Source organism: Rattus norvegicus, chromosome X (assembly GCF_036323735.1).
Source record: "Rattus norvegicus strain BN/NHsdMcwi chromosome X, GRCr8, whole genome shotgun sequence".
NCBI classification, from domain to species: Eukaryota; Metazoa; Chordata; class Mammalia; order Rodentia; family Muridae; genus Rattus; species Rattus norvegicus.
The window spans coordinates 19,943,651-19,956,479 of record NC_086039.1 but is presented as its reverse complement, the minus strand read 5'-3'; positions in this window follow the sequence as shown (position 1 = coordinate 19,956,479).

Below are 12,829 nucleotides of genomic sequence, written 5' to 3'. Positions count from 1 at the left end.
CTCTTTCATATTTAAAGAAACAATAAAATATACAAGGAACATTTTATATTTTGAATAGCATCTGTATTTTTTGTATTTGTTTTCAAAATTAATAGCTTTGCTTTGTGGTAATAAATGTTTTCTTTGTTCTGAAGCCAGAGTGACTGAATCCGAAAAGGCTTTCAACCCATGCCACAAGTTGTACAAAAACAATCTAGCTTCCAGAACTCTTAGACTTTAGTTTTGTTTTTATCTCAATCACCAGACTTCTCTCCCCAGAAAGATCCACTGGAGCCTTTTATATTGTTTCCAGTGACTAGAATTTAGCCAAGATCATCCTGAAGTATATTCATTTCTCTCGTTTCAATGATTGGTAAGAAGTTGGCAGGAGGTCTGTTCCTATCTCTCTGCAAGAAGACTCTAAGCTCCTAATCCAACTGTCTTTAATACTTCCCCCTCCCATAGCTGCACAAAAACAAGAGCTACATTTCAGCCCAGGAAACAGCATGCTCAAGTGCTTATTAGAAAAAGTTCTGTCCCAAGGACACATCTTTATCCCTGCAAAGTGCCTAAAGTGAATTTGTAGAATTAGGAATCATCTTTAATTACCCAAGGTATAAATAAAGACATCGTGCAACAATTCATTAACCTGATTTTTTTTCATAGCTTCAAGAATAGGGAAAAGAATGAAAAATGGCCACGTTACAACGTCTAGATTAACAAGATGTGACATCTGTGTATTGGCTCCTAGGTTGCTAATTTTTCCATAGCAGGCTGATGCTCATTAGCTATTAGTTTATCAGTAAGAAAGCCAAATATTTACATATCCTGTTTTAAATATATCCTAAAGTAAGGAAAAGTTTTTACAGTCTGCTTGCTTTGAAACTCCATAAAACACCACCAAAAATCTGCTAGCTGTAGATAAGCTTCCAGACTATACAAATCCTCTGTGCTCTTTGGAGCTCTCAAACCCAGACTCCACACTGTGCTGCTGGGCTACCATCACTCACATATCCATCCTCCTCAACTGGTCCCTCCCAGAGCATTCCTCCTCTAAGTGATGACAATCCCCATTTGCTATATGATGGCCTCTAAGTTATTCATATTGTAAGGGATTTCTACAACAAACTGATCTCCTGAACATTTTCACATATTTATGTGCTGTGATGGAGATTTATCACAAAAGGTGTCCTACCACATTATAAATTTCTGTCTTTTTATTTCTTCGACTCTCAGGGGACTCTCCTTTGACATAATTCAAGAGATTTCCTCCTTTATGACAACTGTGACACTAGAAAAATGATTGTGACTTGCACACAAGTTTATACGTTCAAGTCCACATAGTGAGAATCAGTGTCTATGGTGGAATTGTAATCAGAAGGCATTGCCATGTAAGAGTAGCAATCTGATACTGAAGAGTAAGATAGGCTGTGTCATACAGGAGCTGGGATAAAGACTATTAGAATTGAGGATGGCAGGGTCCCACCATATATTGTTTGGGTTGGGTTGCTTCCACCACGCTCAGAGACATTGAGAGTTTTATTTTAATTATTTATTTTATGTATAGGAGTACACTGCATCTGTCCTCAGACACACCAGAAGAGGACATCAGATCCCATTACAGATGGTTGTAAGCCACCATGTGGTTGCTGGGAATTGGACTCAGGACCTCTGGAAGAGCAGTCAGTGCTCTTAACCACTGAGCCATCTCTCCAGTCTCAACACTGGGAGGTTTTACTGATCCTACCTTGGTATTTCATACACCTGTGGGTATATTAACAGAGCACCTCAGATATGAGCGGACATCCACGCAAGTGGGCTACAAGCTTGGAAAGCAAGGGCAGCTTGCAGGAGGCTACAACAGTCATTGCCTCCAGAGTCCTTGTGCCAAGGTTAATCAAAGTTAATCAACATGAGCCAGCAAAGATCACGGTTTAGCTGGAGTGTGTGGAGAACTCACGTAGGATCCAGCTTCCACTCTGCCTAATTTAGCTCATTTATTTCCTAAAACTGAAGAAGAACATAAAAGATTGTCCCCTGTACCCACAGGACTCTCTATTAGAAGCCTGGGAAAAGCTCATTTACAGTTTTACTTGTGAGTCTTGTTTTATTCTTAGTCTAGCCCAAAGTTTTATTCATTGGTTTGTAAAAGAAACTTCATTTGTCTTCTTGTTTTGTCTTCTCTACCCTTACTTTTCTTTCTTCTGCTAAATAGAACTTACTCTTTCCTAATCTCTGAGGTGTGTATTGTCATATTGTTTATTTAAAATCTTTTAGTCCCACCTCCTATTTATCCCACATTCATGCACAACCTCCCCAATATGTCTGCTTCATAATATTAAACCCCTGAGACTTCCCTGCTCTTGCTCACTCATCTCCTTGTTTTTTGTTTATACACACACACACACACACACACACACACACACACACACATATATATATATATATATATATATACACACATATGTCGCGCCCACCTCGGCGGGCAAGGAAGACGCAACACGGTTGGATTCTTCTCAACAGCCTTTACTGCAGGACACCTTCATTGCTAATACGGGGACGTGAGCAGCAAAAGCGCTCGCCTTATATACACAACAGTATGCTAATAATCTTTCAGGGATTGGCGGGGCACGAGTCACCCCACTATCACCCCACTGTCATCCCAGCTACTTGTCCTCCAGAGATTGGCGCAGCATGAACCTCCCATTTGCATAGTACCGCCCCAGCCAGACTGACGCCAGGTGCAAAACCCCGCGCATGCACAGTACTGTTGTTCACCACAGGAGAGCGCCAGATCATACAGCTGCCCTGAGGGGACAAGCCTGCGCATGCGCGGTAAGTTGTTTACATTCAGACGGGGCTGGCTGTCCGCACCATCTTCGCCACGCCGCTCACTATATATATATATGTATATATATATATATCACTGTGATATCTCTATATATACATACAACTCACTAATCATATTCAACCAACTTTTCTCCACACTCTCCACCTTAAACCATCCTCAGTCCCTAACAATAACTATTCTACTTTCAGGTTGATGGGTTCTTCTTTCTCCTCTTCCTCCTTCCCCTTCTCCCACTTCTTATTCTTACCAGGGTCCCCCCCCCCGATATGTAAATTGAAATTGTGGAGTTGACATTGGAGGCCGAACTTGAATACACAGTAAATTCCAGCCCAGGAAACCCTCCCACCTCCTTGCTGGAATTTGTAACTGGCTTGATATGAGTGAGTCTTGGGCAACAGCCACATCACATTCGAAGGAGATAATTTGCACAGTTTCTCCCAATCCTCTGGCCTTTGCATTCTTTGTACTCCATCTTCCTTGATGCTCCCTGGGTTTGTCCCATCTATTGTTGAACCCGCCCAGTCATTTGTTCTCAGCACTTTGAACAGTAATACATCTCTCCATTAATTAACACCCAACTAGCACAAGAAGCTTCTCTGCCCATGGATGGGAGCAGCACTAAACTATTGATATAAACATATATATATATATATATATATATATATATATATATATATATATATATATATTTAGAAGGCACTTTAATAACATGACCAGTTAGTAAAACATCAATCCATGGGTTCTTTCCTAGGATGTCGGACCCTCCCGGAGCCCCCCGTCTGTGGTTGACCCCTGTTGAGCCTTGCTGATTCATGTGGAAGTGTTTTGTTCCTAACAAAGGAACGCCCTGGCCCTGAGCAGCACTCCTGGGTGGTACACCTGGGCGATAACACTACTAATCGGTTCTGTTGTTTGTTCCTCTTTCTTTGTTCCTGAGGCATAAGCCACTTTTTCCACTGTGGTTCCTGAATTTCTCCGCCCAGTGAACTTGGGGTATATATTCCATGAATCAAGTAAAAGATTTGGCATTCACGTAACACAAATGACCCTAGTACGTTTCTTTCTTAAACCTCGCTGGCCTACGCCTGGTTCTCGGTACCATGTCGGCATGGGCACCAACACTAGGACCTATGAATTCCCTGGCCATGGGTTTTGACCATTTTTAAAGTAACAGGCATGGATTTTCTAGTGTGGAATAGACCTCAAGTACAATAAAAGATCAGTTGGTTACTCCTATAAGATGTCTAAGCATTAGTACACTACTGGACACACCTTGCCTGGTAGGACATTGTAACTTAATTTTTTCAAATCTTATTTTTAATGATGGTTCTTAAATGCCCTATCCTCCCTTCAAGCCCACCACCCACCAGAGGTAGTGGAAAAGAAAGGATACAGGGAAAATAGACCTGTTTAGAAATGGTTCTTTGTACCCTTGGCAGGGAAGGGAGAGGCAAAGATTAAAACAGAGACTGAAGGAACACCCATTCAGAGCCTGCCCCACATATGGCCCATACATATACAGCCACCCAATTAGACAAGATGGATGAAGCAAAGAAGTGCAGACCGACAGGAGCCGGATGTAGATCGCTCCTGAGAGACACAGCCAGAATACAGCAAATACAGAGGCGAATGCCAGCAGCAAACCACTGAACTGAGAATAGGTCCCCTATTGAAGGAATCAGAGAAAGAACTGGAAGAGCTTGAAGGGGCTCGAGACCCCAAAAGTACAACAATGCCAAGCAACCAGAGCTTCCAGAGACTAAGCCACTACCTAAAGACTATACATGGACTGACCCTGGACTCTGACCCCATAGGTAGCAATGAATATCCTAGTAAGAGCACCAGTGGAAGGGGAAGCCCTGGGTCCTGCTAAGACTGAACCCCCAGTGAACTAGTCTATGGGGGGAGGGCGGTAATGGGGGGAGGGTTGGGAGGGGAACACCCATAAGGAAGGGGAGGGGGGAGGGGGATGTTTGCCCGGAAACCGGGAAAGGGAATAACACTCGAAATGTATATAAGAAATACTCAAGTTAATAAAAAATAAATAAATAAATAAATAAAAAATAAAAAATAAAAGAAATGGTTCTTTGGAACAAATACCATCTGTGTTGTCAGTAAATTAGCAGTTTAGTTCACAGGTTAGCAGCTGCAGCTTGATCCACTCACAAACATTTTGTGGATATACCAGCAATCCAGTTCAGTAGTGTAGGGATAGCAGCAGCAGTGGCAAGACATCACAGGAAAAGCTAGGCCTCAGCATGAGTCAAAGGAGGGACTAGGATCACCAGGAAAACCAGAAGTTCTTAGTTATGCTTCTCTCAAAGATGCAAAGATCATTGAAGACATGAGACCAATAAGCTTTTAGCTATACAAGCAAACCAAGTTCAGCCTCAGTCATAGTTGGTTGGGTCCTATTTATACTCCCTCCAAATACCATGTGTTTTCCACAGGTCTTGCCTCACCATGTGTCTTGCCTCAGTATGTAAATCTATCTCAGCTGACATCATTCTGCCAGTCAGTCAAGTCTGTGGAAGTGACAAGAAGCTGATGCATACCACCAGAAGTTTTTTAGTGTGTTTCTCTCTATTGAGTCCTGACAAATGGAATTCAACTACTCGATGTAAAGCAGACTAATACATGAGTGTCATTAGTGAAGAATCCTTTATCACGTGTCCGTTTCACATGCTTGCTTTAGCAGAACATCCTTTTGTAAGACCCCCCCCGACCCTTGGTCAGTGGTACTTACTTCGAGATGCCCCCCACGAACCAAAGTGAGACACCGAGATGCAGATTGATGCAAAAGTAAGAGGTTTATTTTCCTGCGCATCAGGATCCACCCTCAATTACTCCCTCAAGGTGAGTGACTAGAAGGTGACCCCAAATGGCTATTACAAACAATTTTTTATACTTTTTAGGGTCACAAGTTACATCAGCAAGGTTACAGTTCAAACTTATTGGCTAAGCATATGGACCTTTAAATCTATTGGCTAGCAAGCCTGGGCAGATCATGACACCCTTTGGAACTCTATCTGGGACTTTCCAGAGGGTCGGGTGACTATCAGGCAGTACATTCCAAGAACTGTGGGTGGAGAATGGAACTTGGCCTAGCCTTGACCAGAGGCAGGTAGATATAAGGCTGGTGAAAGCCCCTAGGGTCCTTCACTTTCACCTGTGTCTGCTTCAGTGAAATGTCCCTTCACATGTCTGCTTTAGCAAAACATCCTTTCACTGTGTCTGCTTCAGGAAAACATTCCTTCACCTGTTTGTCCCAGCAAAACACCTCCAACACAACTGATTTTCCAAAGAACCCTCAAGTTTCCACTTCAGGTCATTATTGCAGCATGCAGTGCCTAGTGCTGAGCAAAATCTTTTCTTCCCCAGCAGTCTGTATAATACCTTAGCATTATGAATGCTAGTTTGCAGAGAGAGCATTTGTTGGTCATTTGAGGTTGATGTCATTACATTCTGCATTCAAAACAAGTGATGTCTTTGAAAGATCCCCATTTGATATTAGTGCAGCCATTTCTTAAGAATGAGAATCTTTTAAGCTGGCCCTTGCTTAGCCCCTAGACATTAGACAATAGACCAGAAAGTACAGAAAGCACATTCCCACCCACTCTCTAGGAAGCTGCTGGACCATAAGAACAGATGGTATAGATCGTATTTACTGCAGGGCAATTACAAGGCAGGAAACATCTCCGGGAAACTGACTGACCACTATAGTTTGTGCTGCAGGACGAAAAATATTTGTCAAGTTAGGTGTCCTTGGTACTGACATAGCTGTGCTGATATAGTTATAGCCTCGTCCTGGGAACTCCAGGAGAGAAACATCTGCCAAGTCAGATATCCTTGGTCCTTGTCCTGGGAACCCCAGGACTGGAAAACATATATCAAGTCAGACGTCCTTGGTACTGAAATGGCTGCATTGATATGGTTGCAGCCTTGTCCTGGGAACTCCAGGATGGGAAACATCTGCCTAGTCAGATATCCTTGGCACCGGAATAGCTGAGCTAATGAAGCTGTGTGACTATATAAACCATACATTTCTGCTGTTCGAGGCTCTTCACATCCCTCCTGTATGAGGACCATGTCAAGCCCCAATGCATTGGTTTCCCAAAGTAAACCTCTTGTTTTTACATCAAGACTGAGTCCCGCTTGTTTGTGGGGTGGTGGGTGTCCTCAGGATTGGAGCAAAAGTCTCTTCAATCTGAGGGTCTTTCAGTCTTCAGCCATATTCTTATTATCTAGATGTAGTGAGCAATCTACTTCTTCCTCTTCTTCTTCCTCCTCCTTCTCCTCCTATTCATCATCCTCTCATCCTCCTCTTCCTTTTCCTCTTCCTCTTCCTCTTTCTTTTTTCTTCTTTCTTTCTTTTTTTTTTTGAGAAAGTGTTTCACTATGTATAGCAGGCTGGCCTAAAACTCACGGAGATCTACCCACCACTGTTTCCTGAGTGTTTAAACTAATGGTATGTACCACCATGCCCTGCCCTATTCCTTTTTTTTTTTAATTTTGATGGTTTACCCACAACATGTTGTCCGGTTCTGTTTATGTCTATACTTGGTCCTACTCCCTCTTGTGTATGTGTATCTATATCTTTCCCACAACTATGGATATTTTCAGCCACTGTTTTACTGAATAGACTTCTATATCCATGCATCCCATCCTTCACTGTCCATAAAATGAGGGTATTTGTTCACTGAATGGTTTCCCAATGATTTTGCATACTTTCTTCATACTTTCTAGTTTTCCTTGTACTATAATATTTAAAAGGTCATATTAAATTCCCATATTTTTTCATCTGCTTTTTAAAATCTGTTTCAACCTTCAGTGGTACTTTCATTTGACTTCCTAAAATCTGTTTCTTTCTAAAAAATTCCTAATCTTAGCAGTTTTCTTATTCACATCCTATATATCCTTTCTAATCATATCCATAACTGATTATCAGCCTTTCTTGGAACATCCTAAACTTTTTTCTTAAACAATCACCTTTTGGGGTCCCAAAGAGAAATATACATATTCAGGAATCTTTAACTCCCAGAGCATTCCAGATCAGACCATACGTCAGTTCTTGGATGGGTCCTGGCTGTGATGTTCTGAAAACTTTTTCTAAAGCTGTGAAGATTTCAGGTTATTTATGTAAGTGGGATCAAGCTTTGTGAAGAATTTGAAACTTTCCAGTTTTTAGAGTTGCTAGCATCCTCATCCATAAACCTGCCTTTGGACTTTTTTTGTCTTTTCCTGTGCTGTTGTCACGTCTCAGCATGGCTCCATTCTCTCTATACCCTAACAATACCCCTTTTACAATTTTCCTGTTTGGAGAATGTTTGTGCTGGGCATTTCCAGATAGCCTAATCCTGAAAGTCTGTTTGGCTTCATCTCACTGTTTCTGGCATTAATAGAACAAAATATTTTAATTTTCTTCTTTGATTATTTGTACCTCCCCCCTCTTTCTTCCTGTCTTTGTTTTTTACAATGAGAAAGCTGGCTTCTGATCCCTGAGGAGTGGCCAGACTATGTAGTGTAATTTAGTTTTATGTGCCTTTAATCCTTGTCTCAGAGTGGAGATGTTCACGTGTCACTTTTGGCCCACCAATTGATGCCTATTTCTTTCATCTGTTCAGGAACCTGCTAATTTTTTTTCTATTTTCATAGCTTTCTAAATACAAAGCAAAAAGGGGGGGGGGGTGTATATACAACACACTGTGGTATATTGGGCATGTTACCATAATACCTTTTCATTATAATAAAGAGCCTTTCTAAATATCATCAAATTTTTCATTTGTGTAATGATGTGTCTGCCAATATGTGTGGGACACAAGACCTGATGGCTTTGTAGGGAGCAGTTCCCAGACATTGTTTCCCAATAATATCATTTATAGCAGTTATAACTTGAAGAACATGAGTCCTTACTAGTCATTATATTAATGTGTCACTCTATCATTAATAGTTCATTATCATATAGTTTAGCAATAATGTTCCTCTGAGCTATGCTACATATATTTGAAAGTCTCCACTCATATTGCCAGAGCAGAAGCATTGGTTAAAAACTTTGCATCTGGTATAATTTTTCTAAGAGAAAACACTATTTTATTGCTCTGAGTTTCATTTGAGACACCAAATGGATTCTATTGTTGATTAACTGATTCATTATTTTGTTTGTGACAGTTATTTTTCCATCTATACTTTATTATTTACCAGAATGGTTTTTACTTTGGAAATGATAGAAGTTTCAGTCACTGTAGGGCCACATTTGATGACTCACTTAAGCCATGTCAACTTCCTCTCCATTCCCTTCTTCTCTTCCTGTGGTTCTCCTCTGACCCCTAAGCCCAGAAACCCTAAAACCCACCTATGTCTCTTCTGCCCAGCTATTGGCTGGTGGCAGCTTTATTCACCAGTCAGAAATTATTTGGGAGCAAGGTCACATAAGTGTTACTTGGTTCTACAGGCAGACTTTAACCTTCCCTGGGGCAACCAAGTCTTGAAGAACCAATATTAGTATTAGCATACAAGCAGCGGTCTGGCCAACCCATTACAGAATTCCTTCCCTACCTGTGTTGAAATGTTGATAGGCTTGAGCTTAATCATTAATTTGAAGCTTCTAGTGTGCTTTCTATAAGGCGACCTTGTTGCTTTGCTCATAGGGTAGGTATGTATATATTGACTGACAAGAAGATACAAATCATATATTATTTTACTACCATTTAGACCAACAGCATACTTTCACACCATAGCTAATAAAGATGTGTACTTAAAATGGTAAGATGTCAGCATCATCTGTCCTGTTAAATGGAAAAGAAAGGATTGAAGATCAATCTTTTTGGGTTTCCCCAGGTAGTTCTCACTGCCCCAAGTTTGATAAACTGGTGGATATGTCACGCATAACCTGACTTCACAGACAACTACCTAATTTCTGAGCTAATGAAGCAGCAATTTTTTAAATATGGTTCTTTATGGTAATTTGCAATAGCTTTAATAATCTAAATTCTGTTTTACTACAATTAAATGTTAATATAGTAGGTGAAAAATGTCTACATATTTATCAACTAGCCACTGTCAACTAAGATGTGTCAGAATTCTCTAGAACCCTCTTAATTCTTCTACAGACTGAGAAGGTTGTATTTAGAAATAATATACAAATATGCATGCAATTGTGAACAGAGAGGCTATGCATGTAAAGGAGAGCTGAGAGGGTGAATGGAGGGTTTAGAGGGAAGAAAGGAAATAGATAGATATTATATTATAATCTCAAAGATAAATTTTAGAAAGAATGAAATAAAGAGATTGGACTTTAATTCAGACATTTTAAAATGCCTTTTGTTCTGACTTCTGTCCTCTGCTTAGGTTTTAAAATATTGAGCTATTATGTTACTTCTTGCTGTCTTCTAGTAGGGTGGAACCAGTTTCTCTGCTCAAAGGGCTTCAATTTCTCTTTTCTCCAACAATTTGTTTTTAATAAGAGAGAAATTTAGTGGAAAAGGGGATCATGTGTAGCAAGAAAAAACTCAAAACTAAAGAAAATTTAGGTTTTGTTTTGTTTATTTTGAAACAAAGTCTCTTTCTGTAACCTAGGATGGCTTGGAAGTCACCATGAGGTTCATGCTGTCCTTGAACATTCTGTGATTCCCCTGCCTTAGCCTCACAATTGCTGGAAATGTACATGTGTCAATACATGTGTCAATCCCATTGACTTTTTCTTTTCTATTTTTCGGAGCTGGGGACCGAACCCAGGGCCTTGCACTTGCTAGGCAAGCGCTCTACCACTGAGCTAAATCCCCAACACCCCCATTGACTTTTAAATCTCAGAATAGTCATCATTGGCTCTCTCTCTTTCAGAATCATCAGGCTGGCAGCCTACCCCCTGGGTAGCCAGGCTGCTATCTCTGTCATGCAGAAAATGGAATCCTTATGTACTATTTATGAACATAAAAATTCACAACCATTTTGGAATCACTAGTGATTCCTCAAATAATTAAACATAGAACTACCATATGGCCAAATATCCTTCCTTCTATATAAATCTAAGAAGGGAAAATTAAAATGCATCTAAGCAAAACATGTACTATATATATATCATATATATACATATATATCAGCATTATTCATAATAGCTCAATGTAGGACAACAAAATGCTCATCAAAAGCTAACAAAATATAAAAATGGTATGTCTAATGCATTAGTCATATTTTCATTACTATAATACAAATAAACTTAAAAAGATGATATAGTTTTGGAGGTTTCAACCCATGATCAGTTGAATCCACTATTTTGTACCTGTGATATCCAAGTACATCATTGTGTATGTTCATAGGGAGGAAGTGGCACACTTCCTCCAAGAAGACCACACCTCCAAATAGTGTCAACTCCTAATGAGCCTTTGAGTGCTATTTTCTTTCAGTCAACCACAACCCCATCCTTAACCCAGGAGCTATCACCAACTGACAAACACTCACAAGAAAAAATCTGTTTTTTCCAGTAGAGCCTCACTGGGTACACAAACTACACTAAAGGGCAGGCTCCAGGCCCAGCAGTAGATGGCATACACAGAATGAACTCAGCAGCAGTTTTGGATATGTTTTGTTCCAAAATGCTTTGTTTGGACTGTTGGGCACCTTTTGCCTTTTAGGTTTTTTGCTTACATATTGCGGTTTTCTGATTGTACGTTTTTATGAGTTTGGTGTGTGTGTGTGTGTGTGTGTGTGTGTGTGTGTGTGTGTGTGTGTGTGATGCTTTTTCTTTCTTTGGACTTTTGTTTTCTTTTCTGGTTTGGCTTTTTTATTTGAATTTTTCTAGAAAGAGAGAGAAAGAAGGCATGGAGATGGAGCAGTAGAAGGATCTGGAAAGTGATGAGGGAGAGTAAGCCATGATCAGAATGCATTGTATGGGGCAAGTGTATTTGTAATTTTAAAATAAGAAGCTGGCTTGAGTCTCAGAAAATGGGTTTTAAACAATCTTGAGACTGTGAAAGATTATGAGAACTTTTGAAGTTGGATTAAATGCACTTTAGATTAGTGATATATGGCTGCAAGTCTATGAGGCCAGGGAGTAGACTAGTAGTTTAAATGAGATGTTTCCCGTAAGTCTCAAGCATTTGAAAATTTGGTCCTTAGTTGGTAGACTTGAGAGATATGGCCTTGCTAGAAGAAATTATGCTGCTTCCAATGTGCTTTCAGCTTTGTTTTTCAATTCAAGACATGAGCTCTCAGCTGCTGTTTCAATTGTCTGCCCCCTGCTCCCTCCACTTCAGCATCAAGAACTATTAAGCCTCTGGAACTATAAGATCAAAATAAACTTTTTTTCTATAAGTTATTTTGATCATAATGTTTTATTACAGCAATAGACAAGTAACTAAGACGTAAGATATACCTTTGGAAAATGGTATCAATTTATAAATACATAACCATGTGAGCATCAAATGACCATGCTAACATATCCAGAGTTAGTTCAGTAGAGCAGATCAATAATATTAATATGAAAAAAAATTAGCAGTGGTAAAGCACAACAGTAAGCACTATAGGAGTTAAAATAAAATCTTGTATTGTCAATGTGTTAATAAATTGGTTTTGGAGACAAAACTTCTTATGCAATGTGGCAACTCTTGTAGACAGTTTGGAAAGATTTGTAAATCTGGCATTGGATAGTAAACTTCATCACTACAAGGACTGTACACTTCAATTTTGACAGCTATATATTGTTTGGTTTTAGACCCCAGAACAAGGGACTGAGGTGCATATTTTACATATCAAAGCAGACTTGGTTATTCCTGAGGGTGGGATTTATCCTCCTCTCCACCAGCCTAATCCTGAGAGTAGGGTCTATTTCCTTTTTCTCTGGTCCTGGGACCCCCAACTCCTCCTCCAATTACCAAGACCATGGTCCTAAGAGTTTCAAATGTATACCGAAGAAAAAGGTTTTCTCCCTAAACTCTTTAACTTTCCCTTCTGCTCCTAACACCCAGGTGTTCTCTCAGAACCTGCATCCAGGAAAGCTCCAAC